The sequence below is a fragment of the Globicephala melas genome, chromosome 21 (genome assembly GCF_963455315.2).
Source record: "Globicephala melas chromosome 21, mGloMel1.2, whole genome shotgun sequence".
In the NCBI taxonomy this organism is placed as follows: domain Eukaryota; kingdom Metazoa; phylum Chordata; class Mammalia; order Artiodactyla; family Delphinidae; genus Globicephala; species Globicephala melas.
The window spans coordinates 10,508,735-10,525,153 of record NC_083334.1 but is presented as its reverse complement, the minus strand read 5'-3'; the positions used below and the strand labels follow the sequence as shown (position 1 = coordinate 10,525,153).

At 51.3% G+C, this 16,419-nt stretch overlaps 1 protein-coding gene across 6 annotated transcripts in view; it reads left to right on the top strand.

Moving 5' to 3' along the window:
- Positions 1-2,863: 2,863 nt before the first annotated feature.
- ARHGEF10 (Rho guanine nucleotide exchange factor 10) overlaps positions 2,864-16,419 on the top strand; it is an 88,545-nt gene continuing 74,989 nt past the window's right edge. For all 6 annotated transcript variants that reach the window (XM_060291407.1, XM_060291403.1, XM_060291404.1 and 3 more), the window contains exon 1: positions 2,864-2,954. The gene's annotated coding sequence lies outside the window, so the exon portion shown is untranslated. The remainder of the gene's footprint in view (positions 2,955-16,419) is intronic.

Below are 16,419 nucleotides of genomic sequence, written 5' to 3'. Positions count from 1 at the left end.
CGTTTGAGCCCGTGGACTCAGTAAATGGCCCCCACCCCATGTGCGTGGGGATCATCCAATCAACTGAAGGCTTGAAAAAAACAAAAGACGGAGGAAGGAGGAATTCCCCATTTTTCTGCCTCATTGATGAGCTGGGTCATCTCAGGTCATCTCCTGTCCTCTGACTGGGATTCACACCATCGGCTCCCTTGGTTCACCAGCTTTCCTGAGTCAGATGGCACGTCCTGGGGCTTGTCAGCCTCCATACTTGTGTGAGCCACTCCCTCATATTCAGTCTCTTTCTCTCTCCCCCTCTCCCTCTCCCTCTCTCCATATATGTATATAATATCCCACTGGTCAAAGAGGAAATTACAATGGAAATTCTGATTCTCTTCCACATCAGGGCTTACAGGAAATGGTGATATATCTGAAGAACACTAGAATAAACTAGACAGGACTGGAGGCTTCAATCGGAATTCTTTCTGCCCCAGCACCATGCCCCACCCACTTCAGCATTGCCCTTCCTGGTGGCCCTGAGCTTAGGGGGTCAACACAGCCATTGTGGAAATGGGGAAGCTGCACTCTGTGCTTCTAGTTATGATGCTGCTGCTGTATTGTCCCCATGGTCCAAAATAGCATGATTTCTGAGTGAAAAATGATGACAATAGCAGCCTCCTGAACTTCCTTAAGTTTCTTAAAATGAACTTGTGAGCCATCTATTAGAAATAGTGATTCAATATGTTTTCTTGCTCCTGAAAAAAAAAAAGTTAGACCCAAATTATATTATGGCTTAGTGAGCATCTACTCTTCCCAGACATCATACTGCGTTTTTTATATAGTTCTCCCTTTTAAACACCTTATCTATGATGTAGATATTATTAGTCACATTTTCTAGATGGTGAGATGGAAGCTCAGAGACCTGTGTAAGTCACACAGGATTTTGTTAGTGTTAGAAACCAAAATAGGATCCCCAAATCGACTCCCAATCCCTTGTTTCATCCATATACAGTATAATTTCCCTCTTTTCTCTGCTCCACTAGATCAGAAACACAACACGTAACAGGATTTTCCTGTTGTGTGGTGAACAGAACTAATTCACTTGGTCTTTCTACCTCTGTCCACCATGGCTACTAAGAAAATTGGGTAGGAGAACTTTGAATAAGGTACTCAAAGAGCCCTAGGAGAAGAGACCCCAAATAATGTTTCTGATACTAAAGACACCGAGAGGAAGTATCTTTTTCAATTGATTCAGGCTCTAGTATCTTCCCAGGGTGCTCTAAGACAGGTCTGAAATAGTATTTAAAAACAGCTCAGTCTTTTTCCATAAAATTAGAGAATGCTAATAATAAACATTGCTAAAATATTCCCTTACCTACTCTTATTTTTTTCCCAACCATTGTAGTCTTTATATGGTAGCTATGATTTATGAGTCACAATTTCCAGGGAAAGAAATTTTACAGAGCATGGGGGCTTTAAAGGCACTCAATGTTCAAATTAGCTTCCTGACATTTAGCTACATGGTCTTCCTTCTATAAACCTAGTGAATGGTACCTTAGATCTTTAAGGTGTCTGGCAGTTCTGACGTTCTGACTTTAAATTACTTCTAGAGAGAGATTCAGTTGAGAGATTTGGGCAGGAGATGGGAGAGGCTTAGGGCATGGCTCATCTGTTTACCTTGTTGACCAGGTAACAGGCAACATTCTTCAGCTGTCATTTTGGTTTGTATTCTTGTTAAAGATGCTTTGTCTCGAGTTTTGTCCTATAGCAGAAATTAGAGCAATAATATGCTTCCTTTTTAAAATTATAAAACAAAGAAATGCTCCTGGCAAACAATTCCAACAGCACAGAAGGAAATTCTTGTTTATCTTAGGCGCTTCTGTGAGGAACAAAGCATATGCGTGGATTTTTTTTTTTTTTTTTTTTTTGCCGTACGCGGGCCTCTCACTGCTGCGGCCCCTCCCGCCGCGGAGCACAGGCCCCGGACACACAGGCCCAGTGGCCATGGCCCACAGGCCCAGCCGCTCCGCGGCATGCGGGACCCTCCCGGACGGGGGCACGAACCCGCGTCCCCTGCATCGGCAGGCGGACTCCCAACCACTGCGCCACCAGGGAAGCCCTGCGTGGATTTTTAACCTCAAATGGGCTCGTAGTATAAGGATGCTTTTTAGGCCCAATAAGCGCTGTCCATTCCAAGGGTGAAAACGCAGGGTCAAGCTCTCCCTCTTACAGCATTGCTTTTTGGCTCTTACAAGATACGGAATTCTAGAACCCATGTTCACCGTCAAGGTAAAGGTGAAAATGAGTGCTTTCCAGTAAAAGGCAAGCTTTAAAAATTGTCTCGGCAATGTGTGAAATCATTGCATTTCCAAACTCCAAACACTTGGCGGGCCTCGGGGTAGCTGACCTTCTGAGGAGCCAGGAACGCCCCTGCTGGCAGGGCCAGCGAGCGAAGGGAGGGTGGGTGCTCTGGGGACAGCGAGGGGGGTGGGGAGATCTAGGGGTGTGATCTGCCCGGCGGACTCTGCCCACGCGCGCGCAGCCCGAGGGCTCCCCGGGGAAGAGATGGGGGTCTGGGGGTCTGGGGGTCCGGGGGTGCCCTACCGGGCGGCCCCCTGCCCACGAGTGAGCAGCCCGAGGGCTCCGTGGGGAAAAGACACGGGTCTAGGGGTCCTGCCTGGCGCCCCCAGCCGACGTGGGCGCAGCCAGGCTGGGCTTTGAGCCGAAGGAGGGGGTGCGGGTGGCCACGTGGCTCCGCAGGAATGCGCGGGCGCGGGGGCGGGGCGCCGCAGAGGAACGGGCAGGCGCGGCAGCCAGTGGGCGCCCGGCACCATCCAATCCAGCCAATCACGGCGTGTGGGTGGGCCTGCCTCCCTGTGGGCGGGGCGGGGCCAGGGCGCATCCCGGGGCCGCAGACAAGAGGAGGGGAGAGGGGTCCTCGGAGGGACGGCGGGCCGGGGTCCTGTCCTGGCTGCAGGGTGAGTGCGGGCCGGGGATGGGCGGGGGTCCTGTGAGTTGAGCGCGGGCGGGGGGCGGATGGCGGATGGCGGGTCGGGGTCCTGCGGGGTGAGAGTGGGTGGGAGGCGGGCGGGGGTCCTTGAACGGCGCCTCCAGCGAGCCCACCTATCGCGGGGATTCGGAGTTTCCTTTTTTCCTTTGAAAGTTGCACTTCTGCCTAACTCCCCCGAATTGGCCAGATACCACCGCTCCTTGAAGTCCGGGCTGCCCGCCCGCCCCAGGTTTTGGGTGACTGTGCGAGGGCCACTCGGGGTGCACCTTGCCCCCGGGCACGGACCGTGCAGGTGGCGGAGCTGAGGCCCGGGAAAGCCCCCATTTACCGCGAATCCCGGCGGTAACGGGAGCCGGGTCGAGACCCCGCAGGCTGTCAGGAGGGTGCAGGAGGGACCCCAGGCCGGGGCCCCAGTGACGTTGCAGGAGGAGTGGCGAGTTGGGGTGTTTAGGTGGGGAGCAGTCATGTATATTTTCCGATAGAGGAAAAAGTCCTTGGCCCACTTTAGGGTGAAAATAATTACTATTGTACTTAAAAAACCCGTACGTGTTTCCTCCCCCTCCCCCCATCTTCCATTCCTGGGGAGACTGAAGCGGGTGTGCTGCCAGTGGTCGGCAGGTACCTTGCTCATCCCCACCTGGCCACACCTTCCCTCTGGGAGACCCTCGGTTTGAACGTAAAAATCTGAGTAAATGTTTCAGCTTTTAAAAGGACGTGAACATTCTGAGAAAGCAGCAGACGTACTTGGTGCAATGTAATATTCTTTTCAATTACTAGAGGTAAAAATTGTCATTAACTCAAAATGCAATGGACTTTTAGCTCTTCTTTGGTTGAGCCACAAAGAAAAAAATAAAGTAGTCATCAGTGTTCTGGATTTTTGTGCAAGAGTTACTTAATATCCCTTCAGGTAGAACATTGGGAGGGATAACGTTTTCACTGTTCATTTATTGCTTAAAAAATATATTTTGGACATCTGTTTTCTAGGAAATAACTTTTATTATAATGGAAAGATGAGATATACTCTGTGTAATTTAAAAATATAATTTACCCCTTAAGCTCGCACAGTGTTTACTTGATTGGCCCTGGGATATGATTTAGTGGCCGCATGTGCAGTTAGGTGACTCAGTGACTCTTTATGGTTTCCTAATTTCATGTCCATAAGAAAAGTCACTCATAGAAAGTGGTATTTCCTAATAGATTAGTCTCTCCATACAGGCCAGATTCTATCAAAGCAGTTGTAGACATCTAGGGATGAGGTAAAATCCAAAGTTATTCAATATAGCTTTTCATCTTTTAAAAATCGAACTTGACTTTCTCGTTTTACCAAATTTGTCATCTTGATATTTTGACGTGCCGCGTTTTCTCTGCAGTTTTTCTGCTGGAGTTAGAAGAACTTCTTGACTCTTTGGGAATTCTTGGAGATCGAGGGGTTCTGGTGGCATTTGGACCCTGGGCTGAGTTCTGGAACTGCTCACCCCACCCTGGGGAGTCAGGTCCCCACAGAATTTGTTTACTCACTTTGGAAATTGCTGGACCGCAAGTGTGTGGAAATGCGTTTTAAAATAAGGACGTTCTGCATAAGTTAGAGCAAAATAAAAATGCTGTGAGTTTGGCTGTATTACTCTGGAATATCAATAATACAGACCCCTGTTGAAAACTACAGTGTTCTTATTGCACAAGGCATGATAGAAAAGCTGCAACGAAAAATTCACATCTTGGGATATTCAGAGCATATTCATGTATACTTCATACATTATTCATAGTTTGCACAGGTAGAAACATACGTGGAGTGAAACAAGATAGAAGGGGAACATAGATGTTAAACATTTATGGGGTAGGATTACTGCTTTCTCGGTTAAGCCTTCTGGAAGTGTAATTTGAGAAAACGAGGTGGGAAGTTCTGGGAGCTTTGCGGTACAGAGGGGTGTGCAGGTCTGCGGGTGGGGGGCAGGGCCAGCTCTGGGGTGATGGCTGTGAGCAGTGAGGCACAGGAGAGCTGGCAAAGGACCCTCTTATCTGCCACCAGCCCCTACCCACCATACCCCCCCCTCGTTGTCTCTCCTTCCCAACTCAGGCTTTTCAAAGATCCAGACATCAAAGTTTGTTTTTGCTGCTTCTTTGTTTTTGTGTGCACAGTTTCAAAACTTTGATTATAAAAATGAGCAGTCATGGCACTGGTGTTATTCTTTCATTTCCTGTTCTTCTTTATATCATGAAAGTAATGCGTACCTGCTAGTAGAAGGTGCTTTCTCTGGGTTGTCGTTTTATGGTTTCATTAAAGAGTGTTCAAAAGATTTTTTTTAAGTTTTTATTTATTTTTTTTAGGTTTAAAGTGTTTCTCTTCCATGAGCTACGTTCTGATACTAGAAATTACTTTTTGAAGTAAAATGCAGCGCCAAAAGCTTCTCCAGCCTTGCAGTGCCCTTGGGAAGGGGAGCTGTGAAGAAAGGTCATGGGTGGGTGAGGGTGCTGCTTTGCGCTCCCACACAGATGGCTGAGCTAGCCTTCCACCGGGTGAGGGGGGCGGCTGGTGACCTGGTGGCCTGTCTGAGACTCCAAGGGCTTGGCTCAGTGAGTTCCCTGTGACCCTGACCTGGGCATTTAGGAAGAAAACAAAAGGAATAGGTGAGGATGCCCGAATACTCTGTACACTGATAGCTACACGTAGCAGAGGACCTTTCACACGCGAGGTGTGTCAGGGTCCTGAGGGCAGGGCTTTGCTTCCTGGGCTGAGGTTTCGCTCTTTTTCTTGGGCTGGAGGCCAGCAGGCTGTGGGGAACCCGAGCCTCATGTGTGGACATCATTTTTTTTTTTTTTTTTAAGAAAGCACTGTGGACATTCAGACTCCAAAGTCAAACAGATACGAACTTTGAACTTGAGTCATTTCTCAGTGGTGTGGAGAATGGGAGCTGACAGTACTGGAAAAGCTGAGGAGTTTTATTTTGATAAAAGTGTTCTGTGCACACCTAGTGTTTTATTCTGTTATTCGCCTTATTTCCCTGAAGGGAAGATGGGGGGGGTGACTTTAGCTGGTTTCTGACTTGACGGGACGGAGAACATCGAGCAGAAGGGGTAGCGTCTGTGCTGAGGCCGTGCTCAGCGCCCATCTCCACTGGGGTTGGAAGGCCTTAGACCCCCGGAAGGACGCAGGGGAGTCGCTTGGCTGCTTTGCCCTCGGGCCAGGCTCTGCCCTGCTTCAGCAATGGCTTGCAAGGGCTGCTCGAAAGTGTTGGCATCTGCCTGGTGGTGGGGATGGGAGGCGGTGTGGGCCACTGTAGATACTGCCCAGGAGTTCCAAATTTAACCGTGATCCCATCTTGGGAGCCAGAGCCTGCTTCTGGGTGAGGAGTGCTGAGCTCTGAGGGCAGGAATCCGGCATGTTTCTTGCCTCCCTGTGTGTGTAGGTCTGAGCCTGGCCGGGTGGCGGCGCCTGCTCCGGGCTGGGGCTCGTCGTGGGGCTGGCCGCCTGCTCCCTTCCGAGGACGTGGACTTGGCCCCTGGCCCCGGCCGGCCGGCCCTCTTGCTGCAAAAGTGATAAGACGTTGACTGATGCTTTGTTCTCAAGCACTTGACTCCGCAGGTCGCTGGGAAGCGGCCACGTGGGCAGCACCGATTCACGTCCATCAGAGAAGCTTGGGCTGGACGTCACCTGCGTGGCCAGGGACTCAGCCAGCGGGGCCCTTCTCCCAGAGCAGTGCCGGGCATGGGCCTCCGTCTCAGAGTTCTTGTCCCGGCTGGCGTGCCCTAGATTGCTTTTCAGTTGGAACCAAAATCAGACTCAGGCTGTTGGGGTCCAGGGTCTGTGGAGGACAGAGTCCCGTCTCAGGCCCAGAGCCGGGGTCTAGAGGGAGCTCACTGGGCCTGCTGCCGGCCTCTGTTCTGCAAGAGCGTTTAGACACGTGCTGCTCCTGGTGATTTAATAGGAAGGAATGAAAGGTGCAGCATTTGCCAGACGACAGAAGTATTTGGGAAACGAATCCCAGGTAGTTGCAGGGGGGAGAGATTGTTTGCAGGGTGTGCGGCCGCTGCAGCCAGTCTGGGCCGACAGGAGGGCATCGGGACCCTGCCTCATCTCCTGCTTGCCCCGGAAGAGCCGCCTCCTTCTCCACCTTCGTGGGAGGAGGGTGAGGACCCCGGGGAAGGTGAGGAGGGTTCACACCAGGGTGCTGTGCCCACGGCTCATTCCCTGCCGGCGCCTGGGTGTGCTCCGTGGCCCCGTTTCCTGGGCGCGCCTGCCGTCTGTCCGGAGCTTCCAGCAGGGAATCTAATGTTAGGCCATCGCCTTAGGCCTCCGTCTCTCCCCTGATGAAATACAGTCAATGTCATTTTGTTTTCATGCGTTTTAAAAATCAAGTTCTTGTACTTAAACTTAAAAAAAAAAAGAACGACCTTTTTACAGATGGGAAGAGGTGCGGGTGGTCACGTGCTGCAGCAAATCTGGAAGGGATTTATTAATTTGATGGATATTTAGTGAGCACCTACTGGGTGCTGACTACCAAGTGCCCTCAGTCCCAAGACTAGGCAGTGAGCAGAAGGCCCAGGTCCTTTTCTCATGGGGCTTGTGTCTTGTGCCCGGGAGACACTGTAGACAGGAAAGTAGCTAGTACTTTAGATGATGATAGAAATAAAGCAGGAGACAGGCCTGGGGGTGCTGGGGGGAGGGGCCTGCTACTCACGAAGATGGCAGGTAAGGCCTCACCGGGAAGGTGATGTTCGAGTGAGGACCTGATGGAGAGTGACAGCTGCGCTCATGTCCACCCAAGAGCATTGCAGGCGGAAGGAGCAGCCCGTGCAAGGGCCCTGCGGCAGGAGTGTGTTGGGAGCAGCAGGAAGGCTGGTGGCCGCAGTGCTGAGTGATGGAGGCTGAGGCAGGGCTCCACCTTGGGGAGGAAACAGTGACAGACAGGGGTGCGAACGCTGACTGTGCTTTCATGGGGCCTGCTGGGTGCAGCCTTGAGAAGGTTACAGAGGAGCAGGAATGGGGGAAGGGAGGCCAGTTACGAGGCTTTTACAGAAACTCAGGCAAGAGACGGATGGTGGCCATGGAGGGAGGGAGAGACGGCTCACCTCATTGGGGATGTGCTCTGAAGGTGGAGCTGACAGCATTTGCTGGTGGATTAGATGGTGGGGGAGAGAGAGAGAGAGAGAGAGAGAGAGAGAGAGAGAGAGGGAGGGAGGGAGGGAGGGAGGGAGGGAGGGGGAGGAGAGAGGGGGCGTGAACAGATATCTTTGTGATATCCTGTTTTTGTTTCCTTTGAATAAATACCCAGAGATGGGATTGCTGGGTCATATGGTAGCTCTATTTTTTATATTTTTGAGGAACCTCCATACTGTTCTCCATAGCGGCTGCACCAATTTACATTCCCACCAACAGTGCACAAGGGTTCCCTTTTCTCCACACCCTCACCAACACTTGTTATTTCTTGTCTGTCTGTTGATGGCCATTCTAACAGGTGTGAGCTGATATCTTATTGTGGTTTTGATTTGCATTTCCCTGATGATTAGTGATGTTGAGCATCTTTTCATTTGAATTTCTTCTTTGGAAAAATGTCTATTCAGTTCTTCTGCCCGTGTTTTTAGAAATCAGATCGGTGGTTTTTTGGCTATTGTGTTGTATGAGTGCTTTATGTATTTTGGACATTAACCCCGTATTAGATAGATAATTTGCAGATACTTCCTCCCATTCTGTAGGTCGTCTTTTCACTTTGTTGATGGTTTCCTTTGCTGTGCAGAAAGTTTTTAGTTTGATGTGGTCTCGCTTGTTTATTTTTGCTTTTGTTACCTTTGCTTTTGGTGTCAAATCCAAAACCTCATCACTAAGACTGATGTCAAGGACTTTATCACCTGTGTTTTCTTTTAGGAGATGTATGGTTTCAGGCCATACATTCAAGTCTTTAATCCAGTTTGAGTTAATTTTTGTGTATGGTGTAAGGTAGTGACCTAGTTTCATTCTTTTGCATATAGCTGTCCAGTTTTCCCTGCACTAATCATCGAAGAGATTGTCCTTTCCTCTTTGACTGTTCTTGCCTCCTTTCTTGCAGATTAATTGAACATACACACATGGGTTTATTTCTGGGCTCTCAGTTCTTTTCCATTGATCTATGTGTCTATTTTTTTGCCAATACCATTCTGTTTTGATTACAGTAGCTTTGCAGTGCAGTTTCAAGTCAAGAAATGTGATGCCTCCAGCTTTGTCCTTCTTTCTCTTGGCTATTTCTGTGTTTCCATACAAATTTAAGGATTGTTTGTTCTATTTTTGTGAAAAAAAACCATGGGAATTTTGATAGAGATTACATTGAATCTGTATATTGCTTTGAGTAGTGTATAGACATTTTAATGATAGTAATTCATCCAGTCCGTGAGCACAGAATATCTTTCTATTTATGTGTGTTTTCTTCAGTTTCTTTTACCAGTATCTTATAGTTTTCAGTGTATAGGTCTTTTGCCTCCTTGGTTAAATTTTTTCCTAGATTTTTTCTTTTTGATGCAATTGTAAATGTGATTGTTTTCTTAATTTCTCTTTCTGACAGTTCATTATTAGCATATAGAAAGGAGACAGGTTTTTCTATATTGATTTTGTATCTTGCAACTTTACTGAACTTGTTTATTCTAACAATTTTTTTGGTGGAATCTTTAGGGTTTTCTATATATAATGTTGTCAGCAAATAGTGACAGTTTTACTTTTTCCTTTTGATTTGGATGCCTTTTATTTCTTTTTCTTGCCTAATTGCTGTGTCTAGGACTTCCAATACTATTTTGAATAAAAGAGGTGAGAGTGGGCATCCTAGGCTTGTTCCTGATCTTAGAGAAAAAGTTTTCTGCTTTCCATTCTTGAGTATGATGTTAGATGTGGGTTTGTCCTAAATGGCCTTTATTATGTTGAGGCACATTCCCTCTGTACGCACTTTGTTGAGAATTTTTGTTTTGAATGGGTGTTGAATTTTGTCAAATGCTTTTTCTGCATCTATTGAGATGATAATATGATTTTTATTCTTCTTTTTTAATTTATTTTTTATTTTATATAATTTTAGAATTTATTTTATTTTTGGCTGCGTTGGGTCTTCGTTGCTGTACTTGGGCTTTCTCTAGTTGCGGTGAGTGGGGGCTACTCTTTGTTGTGGTGCACGGGCTTCTCATTGCAGTGGCCTCTCCTGTTGCAGAGCATGGGCTCTAGGCACGTGGGCTTCAGTAGTTGTGGTTCGCAGGCTCTAGAGCATGGGCTCAGTAGTTGTGCATGGGCTTCATTGCCCCACGGCATGTGGGATCCTCCTGGACCAGGGCTCAAACCTGTGTTGCCTGTATTGGCAGGCAGGTTCTTAACCATTGTGCCACCAGGGAAGCCCCTGTCCTTCATTATTTTTTAAAATATGGTGTATCACATTGGTGGATTTGCAGATGTTGAACCATCCTTGCATTCCTGGAATAAATCCTTTTCACTTAATGTTGAATTTGGTTTGCCAGTATTTTGTTGAGGATTCTTGAATCTGTGTTTATCAGGGATATTGGCTTATAACTTTCTTTTCTTGTGACATCTTCATGTTCTGCAACTTTAGTGAATTTTATGAGATATGTACAGAACATTCCATCCAAAAGCAGCAGAATGGACATTTTTGTTAAGCACACATGCAACATTCTCCAGGATAGATCACATTAGCTGACAAAACAAGTCTTGATACATTTAAGAAGACTGAAATCATATCAAGCATCTTTTCTGACCACGATGGTGTGAAACTGCTAATCAACCACCAGAAGAAAGTGGGAAGATTCACAGAAGGTGCCCATCCCTGTGGCTTGGCTGCCATAGTTGCACTTTCTGTGCCGTCTCCTTTGCCTCCCCCTCCTCATTCCCATCATCATTGTGGTCATGAGCCCAGCCTCTTGCCCTACAGCCTCCTGGGGGATGGCCTCCATCCACCTGGCCCTCCTCCCCGATGCCCTGTCCACCTGATGCCAGTGTGACCTTTTTTTTTTTTTTTTTTTTTTGCGGTACGCGGGCCCCTCACTGCCGTGGCCTCTCCCATTGCGGAGCACAGACTCCGGACGCGCAGGCTCAGCGGCCATGGCTCACAGGCCCAGCCGCTCCGCAGCATGTGGGATCTTCCCGGACCGGGGCACGAACCCGTGTCCCCTGCATCGGCAGGCGGACTCTCAATCACTGCGCCACCAGGGAAGCCCCAGTGTGACCTTTTAAAAAGGCAACTCTGGCCACATCAGTCCCTGATCAAACACCTTCCGTGGCGCCTTCCGAGCTGAGGCTCTGACCTGGACAGGCCCCACCTCAGGCCACAGCCTCCTCTGCCTGCCCTTGCCTCGTGCTGCTCTCCCCCCAGTCTTCCTCAGGAAAGCTCTCTCTGCTCCCCACACTGAGTCTGCACTCCGGTTCTGTCCTCCTTCCTCCCGTCCTAGGGGAGTCTCAGCCCCCTGCAGCAGGGCAGATGTGATTGCAGATGCTGCCTGGACACAGCCCTCCTTCCCACCCCACAGTGGTCCACAGTGTGGCCCAAGCCAGTGCTGGGTGTGTGGACAGTGCCAGCATCCCAGGGGACGGCGACTGTAGGGTGGGACCAGGTGGAGCCAGGCCGCCCCACACCTGGCCTGAGCTGCTGCCCCTGGACGTGTGATGAAAGGCTCCAGGGAGCTTTGCAGGGACAGTGGCTTCGTCTGCATCCGACTGCTGTAATTACACATTCGCACAGCACACTTCCTTCTCTGTGGAAGAATTCCATTGTGTTTCCTGTAAGTAACGGGAACTCCTGCTGGAATATGAGCCCCTCGGCCAGGGCCCTCACAGTCCGTCACCCTTGACCTTGACTCACGTGTCCCTGCAAGGAAGGCAGGGGGATGGACGTCAGCTCCAGGGTTTTCCCAGGTTCCTTCCATTCCTGAGGCTGGATGTCCTTGTCTGTAAGGATTGTTTCTGAAAGTTGGGATTCACATCATGCAAGAAATTGCTGCGCGTGTGGGTCACAGGAGGAGGGGTGGGGCGTTTGCTGCCGTCTTGCCTCCTCGCCGCCCTCCTCCCCTGATCCCTTGGGGTGATTTGGTGCCTGTTTGCTCTGCGTCCTTGGTCAAGTCCTGAACTGCCAGTGGCTGGGGTGCTCTGTGCCTGTCCTTGGAGGGGCATGTGTGGCGGGGGAGGTGACAGGGAGGCCTGGGCAGACAGAGGACAGGCTGCAGCCCAAGAATTAATCAGAGGAAGAGATGCCCACCAGCCGACTGAGAGGGCACAGAATGTCACACACGGAGACGCAGAGGCCAGTCCGGTGGTGACCCCCTTGCAAGAGTAACTTTGTCCGGTTTTGTTTTATGAATATAATACCCCCTTTGATGGAAACATTTCTCAAGGACACTGCCAATTAAAGACAGAACTAACTGCGTCCTTGGTAAGTTTTGCGATGAAGCGACGGTGCTTTTTGTCTAGGTGGTTTTGAGGTTTTGAGAGAAGGCTCTCAGGCCGGATTGTGTGGCCACGGACAACCGTGTGGGGGGCCTTGGATGCAGGCAGGCTTCAGGAGTCCGTGGGGCGTGAAGCGTTTGTGCTGTGAGTCTCTGGGTGCCTTGGTCCTCGGGGGGCAGCGGGGCAGGTGTCTTCCTGATGCTTGAGTCTGGCTCGGGGCGCGTGCATCCCGGCTGATGTGGGCCTGCGGCTGGGGGCAGGGCCTGCTGGATTCTGGAGGGACCTGGCACAGAACAGCAGCAGTGCAGGCCAGGCCAGTCCAGGTCAGTCCAGTCCAGGCCAGGCCAGTCCGGTCCAGGCCAGGTCAGTCCAGTCCAGGCCAGTCTGGTCCAGGCCAGGTCAGTCCGGTCCAGGCCAGTCTGGTCCAGGCCAGGTCAGTCCGGTCCAGGCCAGTCCAGTCCGGTCTGGGCCAGGCCTGGCCTGTGGTCCAGGTGTTTAAGGGATGGAAGAGTGAGGGACAGAGAAGGTAAGGGAGAGTGGGGACAGGAGCATCGCCCCGCCCCGCCCCCCCCTTGTCCACCCCTGCCCCCCACAAGTGTTCTTCTGAAAGCAGACCCCGTGTCAGGCACAGTTCTGGGTTTTGTTCCTTATTAGGAGGCCCTAATAAATAATTAAATGCATGTTTTCACCCCATAAAAGTGCAGATTATGGCCTGGGCATCAGCCAAGCTTCCACGTGTTCATTCTTTTGGGCCTGTGTGTCGCGGCCTCTGGTGTTTGCAGGGACAGTGTCTGGGGAGGCTCCAGGGCTGTATCCCCCTCCCGAGCCACGTGGACTCCCCAGGGGGTGGGCACACAGAGAGAGACAGAGAGAGAGACACACACAGAGATACAGAGAGAGAGACAGAGAGGGAGACACACACAGAGATACAGAGACACAGAGAGACAGAGACACGGAGAGACACACACAGAGATACAGAGAGAGAGACACAGAGACACACAGAGAGACAGAGAGACAGAGAGAGAGACACACACACAGAGACACACACACAGAGATACAGAGAGACACACACAGAGATACAGAGAGAGAGACACACACACAGAGACACACAGAGATACAGAGAGAGAGAGACACAGAGAGACACATACACAGAGATACAGAGACAGAGACACAGAGAGAGACAGAGAGAGAGACACGGAGAGACAGAGACACAGAGAGACGCACACACAGAGATACAGAGACACAGAGACAGAGACACAGAGACACACACAGAGATACAGAGAGAGACACACAGACACACAGAGATACAGAAACAGACATAGAGAGATACAGAGAGAGAGACAGAGAGAGACAGAGACACAGAGATACAGAGCGACACACACAGAGAGACACACACACAGAGATACAGAGAGACACACAGAGATACAGAGAGACACACAGAGAGACACAGATACAGAGAGAGGCACAGAGAGACACACACAGAGATACAGAGACACACAGAGAGACACACATACAGAGATACAGAGACACACACAGAGACACACATACAGAGATACAGAGAGAGACACAGAGAGGCAGAGAGAGGACATGGAGAGACAGACACAGAGAGACAGAGAGAGGACATGGAGAGACAGAGACACACACACACAGATACAGAGAGAAAGGCACACACAGAGATACAGAGAGAGAGACACAGAGAGACAGAGACACACACACACACCACACACACACGCAGAGGTGCCCGGGAGCTGTTCGCAGGGTGAGTTCGGGTCAGGAGTATGCAGGAGGGGGTTGGTTCATAAAGATTTGCAGTCAGGGCAGCAGGGCCGAGGCAGCACGGGTGTGGGTGGCAGAGTGTGTGCTGCCTGGGGCGGGGAGGGCACGATTCCCAGCCTCCATCCAGGTGAGCACCCCTCCAGGAGTTTAGAGGGGTTGATCCCCTGGACAGGGGACCATTTGGAAAAGATGGTGAGCAGGTGAACATCTGTGGGTTGGATGCTGTGTAATAGCCATTGCCACACGGAATAAATCACTTCTATTCGCTTTTTTCCTTTCTGAGGGGAGGGGAGGAGGCCCCATGGAAGTGGCCTCAGTCTGATGTGAGCAGAGAAACACGGGACCCAGGACACACCCCCAGCGAGGCACCATGTGTGCTCTGCACTCCTGTGCCCTTTGCGGTCCAAATTCGATGAGCACGAAATAGACGTCCCTGACGGCTAAGTTCTGTGCTCGGCTTAGAGAGAAGCTGTGCTTTTCTTTCTTCCCCTCCCTCTCTCCCCGCTCCCTTCCTTCCTTCTTGTTTCTGTGCTTTTCTTTCTTTCCCTCCCTCTCTCCCCGCTCCCTTCCGTCCTTCTTGTTTCTGTGAGCATTATGTCTACTTAAAAATTTATGAAAATGTTCAGTGAAAAGGGTTGGTGTGTTTGGTTTGCCCTGGAGTTTGTTTGGTTAAACTTAGATGGAGCCTTTCCAACAGGATTCATACCGTAAGGTCCTGGGAGCTTTTAGTTTTTCCTTCCTGGATCTCCATGTGGAGACAGAACCTTCCTGACGTGAGGTCGCTGGGAAGCTCATGGTTTTAGGCAACGGCGGACCCAGCGCCAGCGGCCGTGAGCCATGAGGATGCGTGCGTCCCCCGCATCCCCGGGCTCTGTCCCCGGGCTTGAGGTGCACTGGCTCCCGCTGGTCTCTGAGTGGACCTCCAGCCCTCGTGCGGGACGCTGGGTGCCCCTGACCTACCGCGGCGCAGTCTCTGGTGCGTGGACTCGACGGGTCCCAGCTGGGTGGGTCGGGGGCAGGCTCAGCCTGTAGTCTGTCCACCAACTTTTTGTGACTGGACAGCACGGAGGCCGGGGTGGGAGTTGGGGAACCAACCCCAGTGCTCTCTGCTCCCAGGCCCGTGGCCGCCAGCAGAGATGTCCCTGTCACCTCGGTTCACAGCGAGGAGACCGAGCTCGTCCGGCTGGAGGGTCGGAGCCGAGCAGGGTCTCCCCGGACTGGCTCTCGAGTCCAGGCTCCCAGCCCCCTGCTTACTCGTCATGCTGCTTCTCAGCGGAAAGGACCTTGTGGAGAGCCCACTGCCTTCCACACCCGCAGGACCCAGAGCGTCCCCTGCGCAGGGAATACCTGCTGGGAGGGGCGGCGGGTCCCGTCCCTCAGAGTGTCCACACGTCCACGGTGCTCTCCCTGCAGGTCTGCAGAGACGGCCAAGATACTGGAAACCTCACTGGAGCAAAGACTCAGGCTATTTCCATGAAATTTAAAAAAATCAAGTGACTGGGGCACTTCTGTCGCCGCCCAGGCTCTGAGGCAGAGTCACAGCCGCACTGCAGGGACCATCTCTGTGCCCGTCTCTCCGGGCTGCTGCTTCTACCGCGTGTGTCATCTTTTTGTTGGAAACCACAACCTGGGTGCACAATGAAATCTCTCATTAGGATGCTTAAGTTGGAAAATGGCAGTGACGATCCCCACGGCCCTGCAGCCCAGGTTGGCCTTATTTCCTGCTGCTCGTCTGCTGGGGAGGAGCCTCGTGAAAGCGAGACTTGTCCTCCGTCCCGAGGTCGGTCGTGGGCCGATCGGGCTTCATCCCGTCCCTAAAAACACCTGGAGGGCATCTGGGAGACGGCAGGTGCCCAGTTTCGGGGAGCAGGCTTCCTACGGCTGCTGGGAGGTCCAGGGGCTGAAACTTCAGTGCTGGGTGATGCCTGCGTGGAGTGGAATTCAGATCACGGACACCCAGGCCCTCCACATCCAGAGGCAGATCCTGTGTGTGTGTGTGTGAGCTTCCAGGAAGGCAATTTCCTATGGATGCTGATTTGGGAAGAAAAAACAGTCCCTGAGTGTCGTGGTCTGACTGAAATTCATACGCAGTCACACACACAGACCGGGGCACCAGGGGCCTGGGTTCCGGTCCCAGCTCTGCCTCTGGAGACAAGAGCCGTGCCCTCTCAGCTTCTCACCCTCGGGTAGGACGACGAGGACGGCTGCGAGGTCCATCTTGGCATCCTGGGAGCGCTCTGAGGGTGAGCGGTGGTTGTTT